General features: G+C 40.2%; 1 long non-coding RNA gene across 1 annotated transcript in view; it reads left to right on the top strand.

Moving 5' to 3' along the window:
* Window positions 1–20,386, top strand: part of LOC309556979 — a 462,428-nt gene that overhangs the window by 295,413 nt on the left and 146,629 nt on the right. The window lies entirely within an intron of this gene.

Raw genomic sequence — 20,386 nt, 5'->3', positions numbered from 1 at the left:
GAGCGGATGACACAAGTGTCATCCGTGTCCATGAAAAAAAAAAGTGCCGCAGCGGAAGAAGAAATCAGAGCGGCCGTGTGGAAGAGCCCTTACATTATTGCCCTTTTTAAACCTTGAATGGACTTCCAACCCAATTCATCAAATACCGGACTTGTGCTTTTTTTTTTTTTAACTACCATCCCACAATGTACAAATAATTTCCATTTGTGTTGTGGTGCGCTGCTACATATGTGTGGTGAGGCGTCATTCAAAATGAATGGTGCTAACAACTAAGCATCACCATGTGAGGATGGCCTGGACTCAAACTTAACCCTTAAATTCAACCGGAAAGTAAACCTGTGCTTTAGCGATCCAGGCCGAAGGAGCGGGTTCATTTAAATGCCCTCACATAAAGAAGGTTTAGAAAAAGGGGTATCTTTATGTGGCTAATCCAGCTCTATACCCCAAGGTCATCCACCCAAAAATACGTAAATAAATGAGGAAATTTGAAAAAGGTGGGTGTTTAATGATTGCCTCGGGGTATAACTAAACTCATAAAATACAGAAAATATTCTAACATTTTAAAATTTTATTACAAAAACATTAAAGTTACATTTAATATCAGGTGAAAAATACACCCCAATACACATGGTTGATTATGCATATTGGGGTGTATTTTCCACCTGATATTAATTGTAATTTTAATGTTTTTGTAATAAATATATGAAATTTTGTAATATTTTGTGTATTTTTTTTTAGACTAGTTAAACCACAAGGCCGTCATTAAACACCCACCTTTTTCAAATTCTCTCATTCAATAATTTAAATGCTTCTGAATGCTGCAGGAAAAAGACTCTTATCTAATGACAAGCCAATGGTCTCAGCAGCATTCTCCTGATAGCCCAGGGCAGCTTGATAACGCACCTTTGGGAAAAGGGACATTGATGCCTGGGGCTCAAACAAAGTGAGTTAAATGATGTTGGGTATCCATTGGTGCAGACCGAATAGTGTATATTTGGGTGGATAGTAGACACGTGCAATTCGTTTAATTCCGAATCAAAATTCTGACAAATTTTTATTTATTAAGAAATTCGGATGTATCAGAATTTCCACATTAAAATAGTAACAAATTCAAACAAATTTGAAATAACGAAAAATTTCCAAATAGTATGAAATAGAATAGAAAATAAAGGAATAGAATAGAAAAGAATAGAATAGAAAATAATAGAATGAATTTGAATTTCCAAATAGTATGAAATAAAATAGAAAATAAAGGAATAGAATAGAAAAGAATAGAATAGAAAATAATAGAATGAATAGAAAAAAATGTAAACAAAAAAAAAAAGAAATAGAATATAATAGAATAGAAAAGAAAATTGAATTGAAAAAAATTGAATAGAAAATAAAGGAATGGAATCAAAAATAAAGGAATAAAATAGAAAATGAAAGCATGGAATAGAATAGCAAAGAATAAAGCAAAACAGAATAAAATAAAATAGCAAATAAAAGAACAGAATAAAATAGAATACAAAATAAAGAAATATAATAGAAAATAATAGAATGGAACAGAATAGAAAAACGAATAGGATAGAATAACATAGAAAGAAAATAACCATCTTCTGAAATTCAAAATTAACAAAAAAAAATCAGATTCGAATTGAATAATCTTGAATTGGAATAGAATAGAAAAGAATAGAAAAAACTATAGAATAAAATAGAAAAAAGAATAGAATAAAATTAAATACAAAGAATATAACCATTTCCCAAAATTCAAATAGGATAAATTGGAATAGTATAGAAAATAATAGAAAATAAAATAATATATTAGAATAGAATAGAAAATAAAATAATAGAATGGAAAAGAATAGAATAGAAAAAAAAAACAATAGAATAGAATGGAATAGAAAGAATATAACCATCTTCCAAAATTCAAATTTCGAATAGAATAAATGCGAGCTCAAATTGAGTTTAATTCGACCAAACTCAGAAGATTTGAATCATATTTGAACAAAACTAATTCCGAAAACAAATTAAATGAATTGAACTAAACGCATTTATGTGAATAACAAATCAAAACAAAAGGAATTTTATATTGTTCTGCTAATGTCTAGCGGATAGGGTCAATTACTGGGGGAACTGCATCCTCAGAATACCAGAAATCCTAATCCTCTAAACCCATCATTGACTTTTGAGGTGCCCCAGAAGAAAGCCACAGAATTACAAAATTAAAAAATGGGGGACAAAAGGTATACTTCGCTTTTATCAATTTCATTAATGTAAATGTTAAAAACTAGATATAGATCCAACTACAGATATATAAAAGAAACAAAATGCTTGAATGGCAACCCCGCTATATGAGATACAAATTATGTAACCAAATATCGAATTAAGTATGAGATAGTAAATCCCTTCAATAAGTATTAATATCAATTTTGATAATAAAGGTTGTTCCTCAACATGCTTCCACAGGAGGATATTGGGTGGAAAAGCCGCTCTTCCATACTGCTAAATAAATAAAAAAAAATAAAAATAAAAATTAATAACCTGTAGGGTCATCCACTGGTCCAGGAAATGATAAGTCTTGAACAGCACTGGAGATAAGGTTATTATTGCAGCAAGAGGCAGTATTTTGTAATCTAAGCTTGAATTTAAACTATACTGTAATTTATTCAGAAAGTGTCTGAAGTCTGCAAAAAATCAGCTGTGTTTTCCCTCTTTAGGGGATGTAAATCAACACTTGCCAAACTATTGTGAAATAATTTTTCATTATTTTAATTCCTGCACTGTGAAAACCAATAACAAAACCTGCAGGCCCACCAGGGCAACTTGGCATTCCACACTATAAATTTTATTAATTAATTCATAATAGCTTAAAAGACTTAACGGAAAGTTCTAAATAAACACAGCTCTTCGTCCCAACAGAAGAAATGTATCTTAGCTAAGGGTTGTCATTTATCCAGGTCATCGTTTATCTAGTAGTAATTACTCACATTTAACCACTTTCAGGTCGGAGGATTTGGCTGCTCAAAGACCAGGCCCTATTTTGCGATTCGGCATTGCGTGACTTTAATGGACAATTGCGCGGTTGTGTGACGCTGTACCCAAACGAAATTGACGTCCTTTTTTTCCCCACAAACAGAGCTTTATTTTGGTGGTATTTGATCAATACCACCAAAATAAAGCTTTTTTGAGCTATAAACAAAAAAAGAGCGATCATTTTGAAAAAATAACAATATTTTTCACATTTTTTTATATGAAATTCTCAAAAAAAAATTAAAAGATCTAAATTTTTTAACATTTTAGGCCATTTTGTTTTCTGCTACATAATTTTGGTAAAAAAAAATCGAAATAAGTGTATTTTGACTGGTTTGCGCAAAAGTTATTGCGTTTACTAACTACGGGAAAGATTTATGAAATTTTTATTGTTTTTTTTCTTAACTAGTAATGGTGGCAATCTGTGATTTTTTGCGGGACTGCGACATTTCGGCGGACAGATCGGACTCCTAACTGACATTTTTCACACTTTTGGGGGTACCAGTGACATTACTACAGTAATCAGTGCTATAAATATGCACTGTTACTGTAAAAATGACACTGGCAGGGTTAACTTTACTGGTGATCAAGGGGTTAAGTGTGTCCCTAGGGGCGTGATTTTAACTGGCAGGGGGCGTGGCTTGTGAAGTAATCACAGAGACATGCGATCCTATACAGCAGGATCACATAGCCTCTGTCATTAATTCAGGGAGAATGACAGACTGCTGTGTTTACATCAGCCGTGTGTCTTTCTCCCTCTGCTGCGGGAGAGCGTGAGTGACCGGCAGCCATCGGAGCCGCCGGTCACACAGGCTGGCTCCCCAGGGAACGAGCGGGGGCGGTAACGCGCCCCCTACAGCCTCCTGAGCGAGCGACGTAGTACTACGTCATTTTTCCCAGGAGCGGCTGCCTGCCGCAGTAAAACTGAGGCGGGCATTCGTTATGTGGTTAACTGAACTTGTAATGTTGAAGATGTTTTGTAGCTTCTCAAAACCACTTCTTCAGTTCTAATAAGTGTCAGGAAAACACCCCAGCATTTATATCCACACAGGTATCACAGATTCCTTAACCAATTACCATGGAAAGGTAGATGTTATTGTCCTAGAACAGGACGAGAGGTATGAAGGTTTTGGAACCACCTAGTTCTAGTTATATAATCCCATCCTTGGTATCAGGCAGGCTTCATAGGTATTAATCCTTCAATTTTCATGGCTTAGGGGTGAACTGCTGTTATTACTCCAGGGTATGTTTAAAAGTGATGGTGCGCTTTTCAAGTGATTAGGAAATGATATATAGCACAATATATAAATCAATACACAGGTGTGATCCAATTAAGTGTCACAGTACTTATACCAATAATGAAAAAACAATGAATCAACAGTGTCTTCAAAACATTAAAAAGTGAAAATAAACAAATAAACACAAGAACTAAAGTCCTGTTTTTGAAGTGTTCCAAAAAATTGAAAAAATGAAAAAATGGTGAAAAAATGGTGGTAAAGTCCAAATAATAAATCTAGTGATGATTGAGATGTTCCCTCCACCTGGTGAAATGCCTCCTTACCTGGCGGAAAGAAGGTAAGTGCCTGATAGTGATAATTTCTATAAAAGTGAAGCCAAAATCGTATTTCCACCTCCACACGTGCACGATCACGCTAGTGGTAAAACAATCCAAGCCTCTTACCAAATATAAGAGACAATCAAGCCTCTGAAATATCAGATAACACTATGGATATGAGGATGCTTCCTTAACACTGCGAATGGATGGATGGCTCCCACTTTCTTCCCTCTGTATGAACCACGTAAGTCTCCTACTCCCTTAGGGTGAAGTGTGTACTCCCCACGATGTTCCAATGCACATGGAAGTTAAATGAGACTAATAGTGCATTACCGCAATAAACAATTTATTAAGTGTACAGACTTGCACTTACATTGATTTGATCAATTAGGAGCAGAAAGTATAAAAATGACAGGCTGAGGATCTCTATTTGCATCGGGTCCGGCTGCAGCACGGACCTCCGATGACGTAATGACCGCACGCCTCCCTCCTGACGCGTTTCCTCCAATAGGGCTTCGACTTGAGATGGGAGAGCTGCTAAAATGTCATTATATGTAGAAGACGGATGGTGTTGAAGGCCCTACCCCTGTTCAATGACAGTTGTTCCAGTTTGAGGTAGATGGCCTCTTTCATGCCTTTTGGGAACCAGTTGCACTCCAAAGAATTTCTCTTTTCCTTAAAATTTAGGAAAATCTGCTGAGATAATTTAACTAGAACTTCCACACCTCCCATCCTGTTCTTGGACAGTAACATCTGAATTTCTGTGGTGATTGGATCAAGGTATCAGTATCACCTGTGTGGATGAAAATGCTGGGAAATTTTCCTGACACTCATTAGAACTTCAATAACTCAACCTTATTTTTGGAACAAATATTGAAGACTAAGTGCATGGATGGTAAACATTTTTTGTAAAAAAAATAAATGTGTGGGCTTATTTTCTGAATGCTTGGCATCCTACTTTAAAACAATGTACATTACCCTTAAAATGAACTTCTCTTATTTGCTCTCTTTTGGTCTGTAAATATACCATTGAAAATGTTATCTTATTTTTTTCGAGAAGTGCAAAAAAATGCCAATTGATCCCGCCAGAACTCTTATGAGTTGATAACTTTCAAAAATCTGTTGCCCTGTTATCAGTTATATTGTTCCAGCTTGCTCTTTGTGGACTACAGAACACCGCCCCCCTTTTCCATGTTATATAGAAGAGGAGAGGGGGAGGTGAGCCCTGTGACAAAGCTGTTCTTCAATAGACCCATTACGGTGAATTAGGACATCTAAAGAATGGTAAGCTGCAATATATTACTTTCTTGCTCTTCGGTTATGATATGCTTTAAGTGTCAATGCATGCCAAACTCATGATTGAGTTTTGTGTGGATGTTAGTGGGAAAAAACAGCTTCTAGCTTTTTCTTGTTCAAATAGATTTATTGAGACATATCAAGCAAACCAACAGGGAGAAAGTAGTACCATTGATGGATGTTATATAAATACCCTGAGGCATTAGGTATTACCAAACCATACAAATAGGCAGACATGAATTACAATGAAGCATTTGAACAAACACTTAAGCCTAGTACACATGGACCGAATTTTGGGGGGCAGCGGCCGGTACATTAGAAACCGGCCAACATTTGCCCCGTGTGTTCTGGAGTCGGTCTGACAGAAGCCGGCCTGTTATCGGGGCATAACTGGAAAAGGTCTACCGATCGGCTCCCTATCAGTGCTCTCACCCAATGGCTGAAAGCAATGACAGGAGGGTTCTGGAAGGGGGCCTTACCCCTGTCAGAACACAATAGAACAGCAGGGGAGACCCCTGTACTAATGTCAGATTGTTAGTACAGCGGCTCCTCCTGAGCTGTGACTAACCAGCTGACACTTGGACCATGTGTACAGTTGTCCCTCCGACAGAAGCCAGTCAGAGGAACATGCTGGAAAACCAGCATCCGATCAGAGCTCTCAACCAATGGCTGCTAGCGTTGATTAGTCTTTTCTGTTGGGGGGGGGGGGGGCGGTTGTCTCTGTGAGAACACAAAGGCACAGGGAGAGATTGCTGCACTAACATCGCTTAGTGACCAGAAAAGACACAGGATAGAGTTAGGAAGAGAGAAGGAGGTAAAAGAGGGAGGTTCCAATGGTTGCATTGGCAGCGACGCCAACTAGCACAAAGAGAATCAAGGGGCTGTGGATTTTAAGGCTTCAAAAAGAGTTTATTGAAATTGGGGGGCAAGAACTTGGTGACCCAAGGCTGCCAATTTTTGTATATATCAGCATTTTATCGCAGTACACTGCCCTAGGCTGCATTGCAGTGGGAATTAGACACATAGGAAACAATTGTTTCCTGCGTCTCCTTGAGGTGACAGACATTTTACAATGCAGTAAATCATCTGTCACTGCAGATAGTGTAAATGACCCCTTACATGTAAAACAGATCCGTCCAGGGGATCTGTCACTGCTAACATGGCTTCCATCTTAGCCCGTCTTCCTTCCAGGTTTGGAGCTCTGACTGTTTGAATGGCTGAGCTGCAGTGACATCACACCTGCACATGTATACGGGAGTCATGGCTACGGCACAGCACACTGAATGGAGGGCACAATCGAGAATGCCATCCAGTGCGCATGCACAGGTGATGTCACCGGCTGCTACAGATGTGAATGTCTTCTAAATGGTGCAACGTTTAGGAGAAATTCACTATACCCACAGGTGAGCCTTAATATGAGCTTGCCTGTAGATATAAGTGAAAAAATATGTAAAATTTGTTGTGCTGATGTAACAAACATTTGCATATTTAGAATGAAAATTGCCATCTTTTCCTTAATATACTGTATGAAGTTCCTATATTGTTAGTGCCACCTAGTAGCTGTAATCCATAAATACCTCAATCAAGAAAACAAACACATTATGGCCACTAGGTGGCACTAACAATATAGGCACTACATACTGTATATCAGAGAAAATATGGCGATTTTTGCTTTAACCACTTCAATACAGGGCACTTTCACCCCCTTCCTGCCCAGGCCAATTTTCAGCTTTTAGCGCTGTTGCATTTTGAATGAAAATTGCACAATCATGCAACACTGTACCTAAACCAAATTTATGTCATTTTCCCCCCACAAATAGAGTTTTCTTTTGGTGGTATTTGATCACCGCAAGGTTTTTTCTTTTTTGCTAAACAAATAAAAAAAGACCGAAAAGTTTGGAAAAAAAAAGTTTTTGGTTTACGTTATACAATTTTGTAAATAAATACGTTTTTTTCCTGCACTGATGAGCACTGATGAGGCTGCACTGACAGGCACTTATGGGGTGGCACTGATAGGTAGCACTGATATGCAGCATTGGTGGGCACTGATAGGCGGCACTGCTGGGCACTGATAGGTGGCACTGATGGGCACTAATGGGCACTGATAGGCGGCACTGGTGGGCACTGATGGGCACTGATAGGCGGCACTGACGGGCGGCACTGGTGGGCAATAATGGGCACGCAGAGCGCATTATCCTGCCGCCGTCATATGACGTCCGGTCAGGATAATGCAACCACTTTCCCGCCGTCAACCGCCTATAGGGCGGGCGGGAAGTGGTTAAATGTGTGGATATTTCTCACATCCCCACAAAGAATGTTTTATACACAGACCCGTAAGTATCATGAACTAAACTACATTTAATAAACACCTGCCCCACAGAAAGCATACACACGCAACCTCCAAATTAACCACTTAAGCCCCGGAAGATTTTACCCCCTTCCTGACCAGGGGGTATTTTGCGATTCGGCACTGCGTGACTTTAACGGACAATTGCACGGTCGTGCGACGCTGTACCTAAACAAATTTGGCGTCCTTTTTTTCCCACAAACAGAGCTTTCTTTTGGTGGTATTTGATCACCTGTGCGATTTTTTGATCACGCGCTATAAACAAAAAAAGAGCGTCAATTTTGCAAAAATAGCAATATTTTTCACATTTTTTTATATGAAATTCCCCCCAAAAAAATGTAAAAATCAAAATTTTTTAACATTTTCGGCCAATTTGTTTTATGCTACCTATGTTTGGTAAAAAAAATCGCAAAAAGCGTATTTTGATTGGTTTGCGCAAAAGTTATCGCGTTTACTAACAAAGGGAAAGACTTTTGTCATTTTTGTTGTTTTTTTTTTAACGCGTAATGGCGGCGATCTGCGATTTTTTTTGCGGTACTGCGACATTGCAGCGGACAGATCGGACCCTTGACTGACATTTTTGACACTTTTGGGGTTACCAGTGACATTTCTACAGTAATCAGTGCTATATATATGCACTGTTACTGTAAAAATACACTGGTAGTGAAGGGGTTAACTTTATTTGGGAGGGAGGGGCTGTGTGTGTCCCTAGGGGCGTGCTTTCTACTGTGATTGGCTGTGGCTTGAGCTGTAAGGACACTGATCAACGGATCTACATAGTAGATCAGTGTGATCAGTGTTTTTACACAGAGGAGAATGACAGGTGGCTTGTTTACACAAGCCGCCTGACTTTCTCCCTCTCCCCCGCCGATCGCAGAGTGGCCGGCGGACATCGGGTCCGCCGGTCACAAGCGCGGGGGGGTCCGTGACCACGCGGGAGCGGGAGCGCGCCTCCGGGGGCGCGCGCTCGCTCCCTAGACCCTCACAAGCTAGTGACGTAGCCCTACGTCACTTTGCCTGTGAGGGGCTGACTGCCGACGTAGATCGGCGTTAGGCAGTCGGCAAGTGGTTAAGGAAAAAAGGTATAACACTTTTGATTTTGTTTTACAAGCAAATTTCAATAAGTATGGGGGGGGGGGATGTGACCCCACCTATGTGACAGTTTAAGGGCCTAAGCGAGCAAACACCAAGCCTGAACACTGTCATATGGTGGATGGGATGTAATGACATTATCTGACTGGTGTTGGAGCTTAGAGAGGCATAGATGGTGCAGCAGGCAAGAAGGAAGCTAGGGAGTATTGTTGGGTAACCATACAAATCTGGGGGGTGATCTAGATGTAGATCATACCATATTACCCTGAATGGGCAAAATGGTGGGGTCTCTTTCAGGAGTGTAGGCAAATATTGGTTTCTTCTACTGCCCCATATTTGCCCCACACCGCCACCACCACTACTACCACAAAACCTCATCAGCTGCTTTATAGGACATACTAACTGGCAGGAGCATCCACAGTGGGCAGAGGATAAAGTAAGCATTCATTGCATTCTTGCAGCAGATGGGGTATGGAGAAGAGGCAACTCTTTTGTTAGACAGGCTGCCAGAAAGTGATTTTGGAGGTATATCAAATCCTTTTTCCACTTCCCTGCGGGAGCTATAGGGATGGAAAAGGATGGAAATTTCCATCTATAAATACACTGACAGAGGCTGAATCATGTGGATACAAATCGCACTTATAAAGATTTGTATTGAAGGAAATGGTTAAAAAAAAGGACATTAGCATTTGCCATTGAGTCTAAATTTGCATCCCAAAGAGCAGCTTTACCCTCTGAACCTCCTGTAGTTGCAGGTACTGAGGGCACAAAGTTGTATGTAAAAACAGTTCTAGCTGAGACCTGACAGGCCCTCTTTACAATTACCATTTCCATTTACGATGACTCCTCTCCTCCGCATCAGGCCATGTGCTCACTTTTCTTTCTTTCATCACTTAGTGAGCCGTCTAGAATCCACTGTTATGAATTGCAAATTCCTTTCTATTAAGCTTGCCCAGGCAACCGGCTGTAACCTGCAAGTCACATGAAGTTAAGAGATATGGATTTCTCAGAAACAAGTTTGTCCATTTTAAATTGGATTACTGTATCAACTGAGTGGGAACTTAGCGAACGGATTCAATTAATTTCTCTGCAGTCAGATTTTATTAAACCATATAAGTAAATGTTTGTCATAATATTTAGAAACCTACCCGTCACTTACAGCATTAAAAAATGATACATAATGTATCGTTTTAAAAGGAGATGGCAATTCCCCCCCCATCTAATGTTCCAGGACAGAATCTTGAAGGCGCACCTTTTATTTCCTCTTTAATTAGCAGTGAGAGCATTGATTTAATTTCTGCCCTATGCATCCACTTCATTTGTTTCCATCAAAGTTTCAAGCTGCATCATAGACGCTGTAGACGGCAGTAGCATTAATCACTCTTTTTTCTTCCACAGTGGAAAGATGCATCTCAACATGTCAAATGGAAAGTGATTTTGATAAATTTCCTCTTTATTTTAACATAGTGTTGGGGCCAAAGCGCCATGACGGTGGAAAAAGATACAAGAGTATTCTAATGAACGATTAACAATATTACACACTCTGCAACATGAAAAGTTTATCAAGCAAAAGATATCAATAGCACCATATTTGTTGTGCAAGGAAAAGAAGAAATGGGGAAGGGAAGAAGAAAAGGAAAAAAAAGGGAAGGGAAGGGAAGGTTAGGCAAGGGGAAATGGAAAGGAAAGGAAGGGGAAGAAAACAGAAAGGAATGGAGAGGAAAAGAAAGGGAGGGAAGGAAAATAAAAGAAAGGAAAAGACATGGAAATAAGAAAAAAAAAGGGTAGGGAAGGAAAAGGAAACAAAAAATTGGGAAGGGAAGAACAAAGGAAAAAAAGGAAGGGAAAAGAAAGGGGTTTAAAGGAAAGAGAAAGCAAGGAAAGAAAGGAAAGGGGAGAAACAAAAAGAAAGTAAAAAGAATGGAGAGGAAAAGGAAGGTAGAGGAGGAATATTAAAGGAAGGGGAAGGGAAAGGGAAGGAAATTATATCAATAGCACTATATTTGTTGTAGAAGAAATTGGGAAGGGAAGAAGAAAAGGAAAAAAAAAGGAAACGGAGGGTAAGGCAAGGGTAAAGGTAAAGGAAAGGAAGGGGAAGAAAACATAAAGGGAAGGAATGGGAGAAGAGGAAAAGGAAGGGAGAAGAGGAAATTTATAGGAAGGGAAATAAGAAAAGAAAAAGAAAGAAAGGGTAGGGAAGGAAAAGGAAAAAAGAAAAGGGGAAGGGAAGGGAAGAAGAAAAGGAAAAAAGGAAGGGAAAAGAGAGGAAATGAAAGGAAGGAAAGGGAAGAAACAGAAAGAAAGGGAAAGGGATGGAGGGGAAAAGGAAGGGAGAGGAGGAAATTAAAGACAGGGAAAGGAAAGGACATGGAAATAAGAAAGGAAAGAAAGGCTGCATACTCTCGCCACATGAAGCCAGGCATTGTCATGTACCAGGAAGAACCAAGGACCCACTGCACCAGCGTAGGGTCTGAGAATGGGTCCAAGGATTTCATCCCGCTACCTAATGGCAGTCAGGGTGCCATTGTCTAGCCTGTAGAGGTCTGTGCGTCCATCCATGGATATGCCTCCCCAGACCATCACTGACCCACCACCAAACTGGTCATGCTGAACGATGTTACAGGCAGCATAATGTTCTCCATGGCTTCTCCAAACCCTTTCACGTCTGTCACATGTGCTCAGGGGGAACATGCTCTCATCTGTGAAAAGCATAGGGCGCCAGTTTGGGGACCTGCCAATTCTGGTGTTCAATGGCAAATGGCAATCGAGCTCCACGGTGCCAGGCAGTGAGCACAGGGCACACTATAGAAGGTCGGGCCCGAAGGACACCCTCATGAAGTCTGTTTCTGATTGTTTGGTCAGAGACATTCACACCAGTGGCCTGCTGGAGGTCATTTTGTAGGGCTCTGGTAGTGCTCATTCTTTTCCTCCTTGCACAAAGGAGCAGACACCGGTCCTGCTGATGGGTTAAGGATCTTCTTCAGCCCTGTCCAGCTCTCCTAGAGTAACTGTCTCCTGGAATCTCCTCCATGCTTTTAAGACATTGATGTGACATCCCGGAGGAGTTGGACTGCCTGTGCAACCTCAATAGGGTAGAGGTATCGCCGAATGCTACCAGTAGTGAAATGCAAAACTAGTGAAAAACAGTCAGAAGAGATGAGTAGGGGAAAAAAAAAAATGTCAGTGGCCTCGACCTGTAAAACCATTCCTGTTTTCGAGGTTGCCTCATTGTTGCCTATGTAGTGCACCTGTTGTTAATTCCATTAACACCAAAGCAGCTGAAACTGATTACCAACCCCCTCTGCTACTTAACTGATGAATATCCCAGGAGTTTAATTGACTTGATGCTCTACTCTGTAAAGTGTTCCTTTAATATTTTTTGAGCAGTGTATTATCAGCACTATTTTTCTTGTACAGGGTAAAGAAGAAAGGGTGAAGGAAAGGTAGTGAAATAAAAGAGAAAGTAAGGGAAGGAAGGAAAGAAGGAAGGAACGGGAAAGAAAAGCAAGGAAATGGAAAGCGGAGCTCCACCCAAAAGGGGAAGCTCTGCTTTTCTTCCTCCTCCCCCCCTCTTCTGCCACATTTGGCACCAGGTACCCGCTCCCACTCGCTGCGGCAAACTGAGTCGGAAGATTTCCCCCTCCTTCCCCCGCATTTATGGAAATGGCAGTGCCAGCACCCAGTAGACTATTGCTATTGAAAATTGGCTCAGGTGAAGACAAGTAAGTACCCTAATATTAAGTTTTTGTAGCTGCTAACTTAATTTTTTGGTGGGAGCCTGGAGCTTCTCTTTAAAGGAAAGGAAAAAGAAGGGAGAGGAGGTCAATTAAAGGAAGGGAAAGGAAAGGATATGGAAAGAAGGAAAGAAAGGGTAAGGAAGGAAAAGAAAAGATGGAAAATAATGGAAGTGAAGGAAACAAAAGAAAAGGGAGTGGAAGGAAAGGAAAAGAAAAGAAAAGAAAAGGAAATAAAAAATACAGCAGTATTCTAATGAAAGATTAGCAATATTACAAACTCTGCAACATGAAAAGTTTATCAAGCAAAATATATCAATAGCACCATATTTGTTGTGCAGGGGAAAGAAGAAAGGGCAAAGGAAAGGAGGAGAAGAAAGGAAATTAAAGGAAAGAGAAAGTAAGGGAAGGAAGGAAAGGGAAAGAAAACCAAAAAAAGGGAAAGGAAATTAAAGGAAAGTAAAAGGAAGGAAAATGAGAAGAATGAAAGCGAAGGATGAGAAAGAAATGGTAGGAGAAGGAAGAAAAGATGGGAAAAAAATGAAAGTGACGGGAATTAAAGTAATGGAAAGAATAGGAACATGAAGGGAGAGGAGGAAAACGAAAGGAAAAAAGGGTAAAGGAAAGGATGTTGAAAGAAATTTTAAGAAAGGGTAAGGAGGGGGAAGCAAAAAATAGAATAAAATGGAAGGGAAATGAAATGAAAGTAAAGGATGGTGAAGGAGAGGAGAGGAAAGGAAGGCAAGGAGAAAGAAATGGAAAAAATTACAAGAGAATTCCAATGAAGGATTAACAATATTACACACTCTTCACCACAAAACTTTTATCAAGTAAGAGATTTTAGCTACACCATATTTGTTGTACAGAGGAAAGAAGGAAAAGTGAAGAAAAGGAAAAAGAAAGGAGATAAAAGGAAAGGAAAGAATAATTTAATTAGTTTCTATCATCCACATAATGCCTTAAGTTTTATAAACAGATAGGCAGCAGCAAATTAAGTCAGTAAGTGAAATGCTAATGCTACTTAGGAAACACCGCAGCCATGTTTAAGTCAGGGCGTTCACTTAAATGTAGTTGACGTTGGATGAGAGTGCCTTAAAATAAGAAAACACATCCCTTTTATCAACAGTTTCTATGCTCTGTATAGCTCTTCCTCTGGTGTATGTGGGTTTTTAGTGATCTACAGTGTTTGTAGTGTTCCACTTATCCTCTTATTAATGGCTTCTCAGGGAAGAAGCTTTCTCGGTGTTATTTGATTCAGATCTTCCTATGACAGGAGGTATCTTGAGGGCTGTTTATGAATAGAGAGAAGGAGAATGTAACTTGTCTCATCCTCTCAGCTCAAATTCGTCATATACACCTTTTCTCCTGGGATTATACAGAATGTAACTGCTTTAGATTGAAATATAAAATTCACTCCTTTCTTGTGATCCCCAACCTGTTCAGTTTTGAGTTATATCCTATTTATCAGGAAATGCTCCTTGTAAAAATAATCATCTCAAAAAAGTGAACAAGGCTGTATTATGCTGGCCATATACACCAATCTTCTACTAATTTAAACCATTTTCAATTAGATTTCAATCCCAAAAAAAACAGATGGATTAATGCAATTTACCTAATTGACAAAACAGTTTTTAGAAGGTTCCCTGGATACATTTGGTCATTTAAATAACGAGAAGCTGTTAGGAAGTTGTTGAAAATACTGCAAACCACTGTGGATGGTCAAAGTTAGGTCTTATCACCAGCATTTCTTGACCTGGCATGTGTCCTGGATCCCCTGCCTGGTGCCGAGGGTATAGAGATGACCACCTATGTCAATAGTGTTTGGCTGAGTGATCTCCTGTCTGATGATGCCTGGATAGATCTGATGTAATTTAGAAGAGTTTGGTGACTGGAGCCAGCAGTAATGAAGCACTAATTATCAGTTGCTCTCACTGACCACCAACGAAAGGGGGCACTTACCACTGCCCAGCAATGAAAGGGACACTTACTCCTGACCATCAAGAAACAAGGCACTTAACACCAGCAGTGGGGGGGGGGGGGGTTCTACCAGTAATAAAAGTGGACATTTACTGGGGGCCACCAACAAATGAGGGCACCTAACACTTACCACCATTTGGGGTGCACTAATCTCCAATGTGTAGGGAACTTCAATACCAACCACTAGCAAAAGGGTGCACAAAATACCTAACTCTAATGTAAGGGAAACCTACCAGTGCTCAGTAAAGAAAAAGAGCACTAACCATAGACCACTAACATAAGAGGCACTTTACCACTGACCACTAATAAAGAGGGCATTGACCACCAGCAGAAGGAGCAACTCGCTATTGACCACTAAGAAAAGAGAGCAATGACCACCAACGTAAGGGGCACTTCAACACTGACTGCTAATGAAAGAGAGCACTAAATGCTGATGACCAATGTAATAGGCACTTCACCACTGACCACTAATGAAGAGGAGCATTAAAAACTATCAAATCAGGCACTGCATTGACAAAACAACAAAAGGGGAGACTTGCCATTAATACCAATGAAGAGGGGCATTTGGCACTAACCACTTACAATACATAAGGACATTTCACCACTGACCACCAATGAAGGGAAACACTTACCAATGACCACCAATGACCACCAATGAAGGGGGGGGGGGGAATTAATTCTATCCACAAAGGAAAAAGAGCAGTAACTACCATTATATAGGGCACTACACCAATGACCACTAATGAAAGCTAGCACTGACTACTAACATCCAATGCAAGGGGCTCTTCACCACTGAGCACCAATGAAGAGGGGCATTTACTACTGACCACCAATGTAAAGGGCACATCATTGCTGACCGATAAATAAAAAGAGCATTGGCTGCCATTGTAAGGCGCACTTCACCACTGACCACTAATGACAGAGAGCACTAACCACTGAAGACCAATGTAAGGGGCACTTCACCATAGACCACCTATGAAGGGAGGCATTTACTACAGACCACCAACACAATGGGCACTTCACCACTGACCACTAATGAAGGGGGCATTTACTACTGACCACCAACCTAATGGGCACTTCACCACTGACCACCAATAAAGGGGGCATTTACTACTGACCATCAATGTAGGGGGCACTTCACCAATGACCACTGATGAAAGAGAGCATTGGCTGCCAATGTAGGGGGCACTTCACCACTGACCACTAATGAAAGAGAGCGCTAACCACTGATGACTAATGTAAGGGTAAGTTCACCACTAACCACCAACGAAGGGGGCATTTACTACTGACCACCAATGCAAGGGGCACTTTACCAATGACCACTGATGAAAGGGAGCATTGGCTGCCAATGTAGGGAGTACTTCATCACTGACCACTTATGAAAGAGAGCGCTAACCACTGATGACTAATGTAAGGGGCACTTAACCATTGGCCACCAATGAAGGGGGGCACTTTTCACTCACTACCAATAAAGAGGATACCTCCTGCTAACCACAAACAAAAAGGAGCACTAACTACCGACAAAAGGGAGCACTAACCACTGACAAAAAGGGGCACTAACCACCCAAAAGCAAATAAAATGCAGCCCCTGTACTGAGATTAGCAGGTAAACCAAACTCAAAACACATGGATAGCACTTGGAACAAATACATGTGTTTGAGCAGTAGTATTTAAATTTAAAAAACAAAATTCTGTTTCTTATATTTTCCAAATAAATTTATGGAAAACTTATTATATATTCCCCTTGTTTATATAAAGAGATGGAGAAGAAACGAGAGAAAATATGGACCTTTTTGGTCTTAGTCTACAAAATAAAAAGAAAGAAAGCCAGGCACAAAGTTTCCCCCACACTCCGTCCTGATTTCCAATAAAAGAAACCAAAATAAAACTGGCAGAGATCTCAGTTTGCATACATCCTGGAAATATATGGGAAAGATATAAATGTGCTTCTGTACACTGCGGTTATAAAATTTAATTCCTCTTTGTTCTGCACACCTGTAGTCTAAATAGGCCAGGAGTTGGATTTTTTATATGTTATTGATGCCGTAAAAAAATATATTTTTGTGCATATAGGTATAATAGCAAATGAACATGGATCTGAAAATACAGAATAAATTCAGTTGTTGTGTGTTCTACCCATAGGGGGCAGTAGGTTTCCATGCTGTGCCGTTAGCAAGGCTAAAAGCAGATGAGCCATAAACAGTACACAAGGTATTTATTCAAATGTTATTAGGAAAAAAATAGAAGGTTCGGTCATTCATCTATATAATATGCTTGCTGGAAACAGACCATAGATAGCAGATTACCTCTCACAGTCCCAGGACAATATGTATGTGCGTGATTCGCTGATTTACACTGTGTCACATTATTAATGTGTTCACACAGAATCATTCCAATTAAATCCCCCATGTAAAATTCCTTCTGACACGTCACTTCAATTCACTCACATAGAGAAAACATAAAACAGACCGATCGAGGGACATGGAATGAGAATTAATGCATCTAAGAAGACCGGATGATCCTCCAGAAGACTGTGAGACTGATATGAACTAAACATTAATATCTAGGGACATTTATCATGAGGATTAAGATAGTCATATACAGCCTGATCCATGCTGGTGCTGAGTCTCATCAGGCAAGGATCAAGCTGTGCAGGCCTTCACAGGCAGCATTAATGAGCACATTGAACCGTCAATCGGAGGGACCAATAATGAGACTCTTCAAGGGTCAGAATTACTCATTGCATGCAAAGAATTTCCAACATGTTGGAGAATCTCTGCACAAACAACGACTAATCCCCATAGATAAAAGAAGGGGCTAAAGGCTCGTACACACTTGACGAAAATCGGACGAAATATCCTCCGATTTTCCTCTCTCATGCTTAGCGGTCATAACCGTTTTTAGTTGACAGTGCATAATGTTCACGAAATTTCTCGTCCGATTTTTTATTTTTTTTTGGGACATTTGTTCTTAGACTTCCGGGTTGTCAGCAACTTCAGTTCATGTGCGGTCTTTCCTATCCGATTTTTCACGGACGTACTGCATACACATTAAACGAAAATCAGTCGTCTGGGGACGGACGATAAAAATTTTGGTGTTTGTCCCTCCGTTTTTTTTTTTCGTTGAAAATGTCGGCATCGGCTGCTGAAAGTTGTGTACACACTAGCCGAAAATCGTACGATTTTACCTCGGACAGGAATTTTCGGCAGATTTTCTACTAGTGTGTATCCCACTTAACATCTGAGGAAATCTGAGACCTGGTCAAGGTGGATCTCTTCTGCTCTGAGATAAGCTTGAAGATCAGCAGATTTGTTCTCCAAAAAACATTGGCCTGTCCAAGCCAAATTCAGACCTTAGAGCTCATCGCTATGACCCTCTATATTTAGATCAAATTGTGCCTTTTTATGCAGAATGAAAAGATTTCTTTGAGAAATCAGATTGTTCTTGCATGTGCAGTTGCAAAGTTGTCATAAAGTCCCTATGGCTTCAAAGCTGAACAATTGGTTAAACACCTATAATGGAGCTGCTTAACCCAGCAAAAGATTTGTATTTCTTTTTATCCAGTCCTGAGATTTACACAGCTCAGCCAGACTGTACAGGCACATTGGTGGTAAGTTATTTACCTGCCCACATCCTGTAATTGCAATGAAAAATAAACATCCAAGAGGTGCTGAGACTTTAATATGAATACATATAAAGTAGTGAGAGGACAAGAACATTTCCGATAGCTCGCTGACTGATATTAGGCCACTCAATAGATAAGGCTATCCTTCGGTGGGTACCAAAAAAAAAAAAAAAAACATGCAAAAATGGAAGGGGTGTCAGAACAAATTTTAAAAAAAGAGTCCAAATTAAGTAATTAGTCTACACAAAAAAAAAAAAAAAAATCCAACAAATTTCTGAGGCCAGATGAAACCCCCCTTCATCAGAGCTTCAGTTAAATGAAAAACCTTGAATGGACTCAAAACAGGATTTTCCTGTGTGAATCTATGTCTATAAGTTAATTGATGTAAAAGGAGAGTTAAGGGGTATGTGGATCTGACCTCATAACTAGACTTATAAAGCTCTTAGCTCTAGGAGACATTTAAAATAAATGACAGATCTTCATTAATGAATATGTAACTACAGTAATTACTTAGTGTTTTTAATGTTTGCCAGGAGTTTAGCCTGTCCTAAAGCATGTGACTTCAAAACTCCTTGAAACATTTTAAAAGGATGGCAGCTTCCGTATTTGGTTCATGATGCGTTTCCTTAAAGAGAAATTAAACCTCCATCCATCTTTTTTTTTTTATTGGGCCTCAGGAGCTGTTAGCCATAATGTGCTTGAAGACAGGTGCCTACTTGAGGGTACACATTTCATCATGTTCTACCTCATGTAGTTACTTTTGCACTATTTTGTTGAATCAAATATTTTTTAATGAATTCTTGTCTATATGGCTGTCCGGAGGTCAGGAAAGGTTTAATGTGCCAGCTCCTGTGTGTTCATAGCTCTGCCCCCTTGTGGCGGGCTATAAATATAAAAGGGTATGCACCTATCTGGGTTCTTGGGTATTGGGAATCAGGGGAGTTCTCAGTAATGGACAGCAGCGATGACAGGACCCTTCAGTCATCCTCTGCTGCATGTCTGACCTGGGATCGTTTAGGTGCTCAGGCTCTCTGCAGAGAAGAATCGCTATTATGGCGACTAACGTACAGCCTCTTACGCTTACCTGCTTGCGGGTGATGGTCGTGGGACCTGGTTAACACCCTTCTCCTGGGTGCAGAAATATCTAAATAAGTATGTATGAGCACACCATAGACTGGACTTTCCTTATGTGCCTGAGGCACACCTTAGAGAGACTGAGAGCATGCTGCAACAAATCGATGACAGAGTCGCGTAGGAATACCTCTGTGTAACGGTAACATTTTGCAACTTGGACAAACAGACCGATCAAGTGGTTGCCAATTTTCATTTGGTCTATGAAGAGTTGAGTTTGGATCAGCATATCTATCTAGACCCAATTAAACATATTAAAGGAGAAGTGCAGCCAACTACAGTTTGGCTGCACCAAGCTTGTTTGGCTGTACATCTCCTGTGGATCACAGGAGTGCAGTTCCTGCACTTCTGTGACCTGCTTTTAGCCAACAGCAGGCTAAAGCGTGCTGTGGGCTGACGACAAAGAGCTGGTCCACGAGCCGCTGGGAGCCTGAGCCAGCTATCCTAGCCCCCTTGACAGCCAATCTCTCCAGTGAGTGTGTGTGTGTGGGGGGGGGGGGCATTGCATCGATGCTGCATCCACCTAGGTAAGTATGATTTAAATAAAAAAATGCCATACTTCTCTTTTAAACCTGGAGCAGACCACTCTGTAGTCCATTAAATTGGGAGATGTCTCC

The sequence above is a fragment of the Pelophylax lessonae genome (assembly GCF_965119305.1).
Source record: "Pelophylax lessonae genome assembly, chromosome: 5".
Classification (NCBI taxonomy): Eukaryota; Metazoa; Chordata; class Amphibia; order Anura; family Ranidae; genus Pelophylax; species Pelophylax lessonae.
Note: the sequence above shows the minus strand (reverse complement) of the source record. Positions and strands in the feature narration are given on the sequence as shown.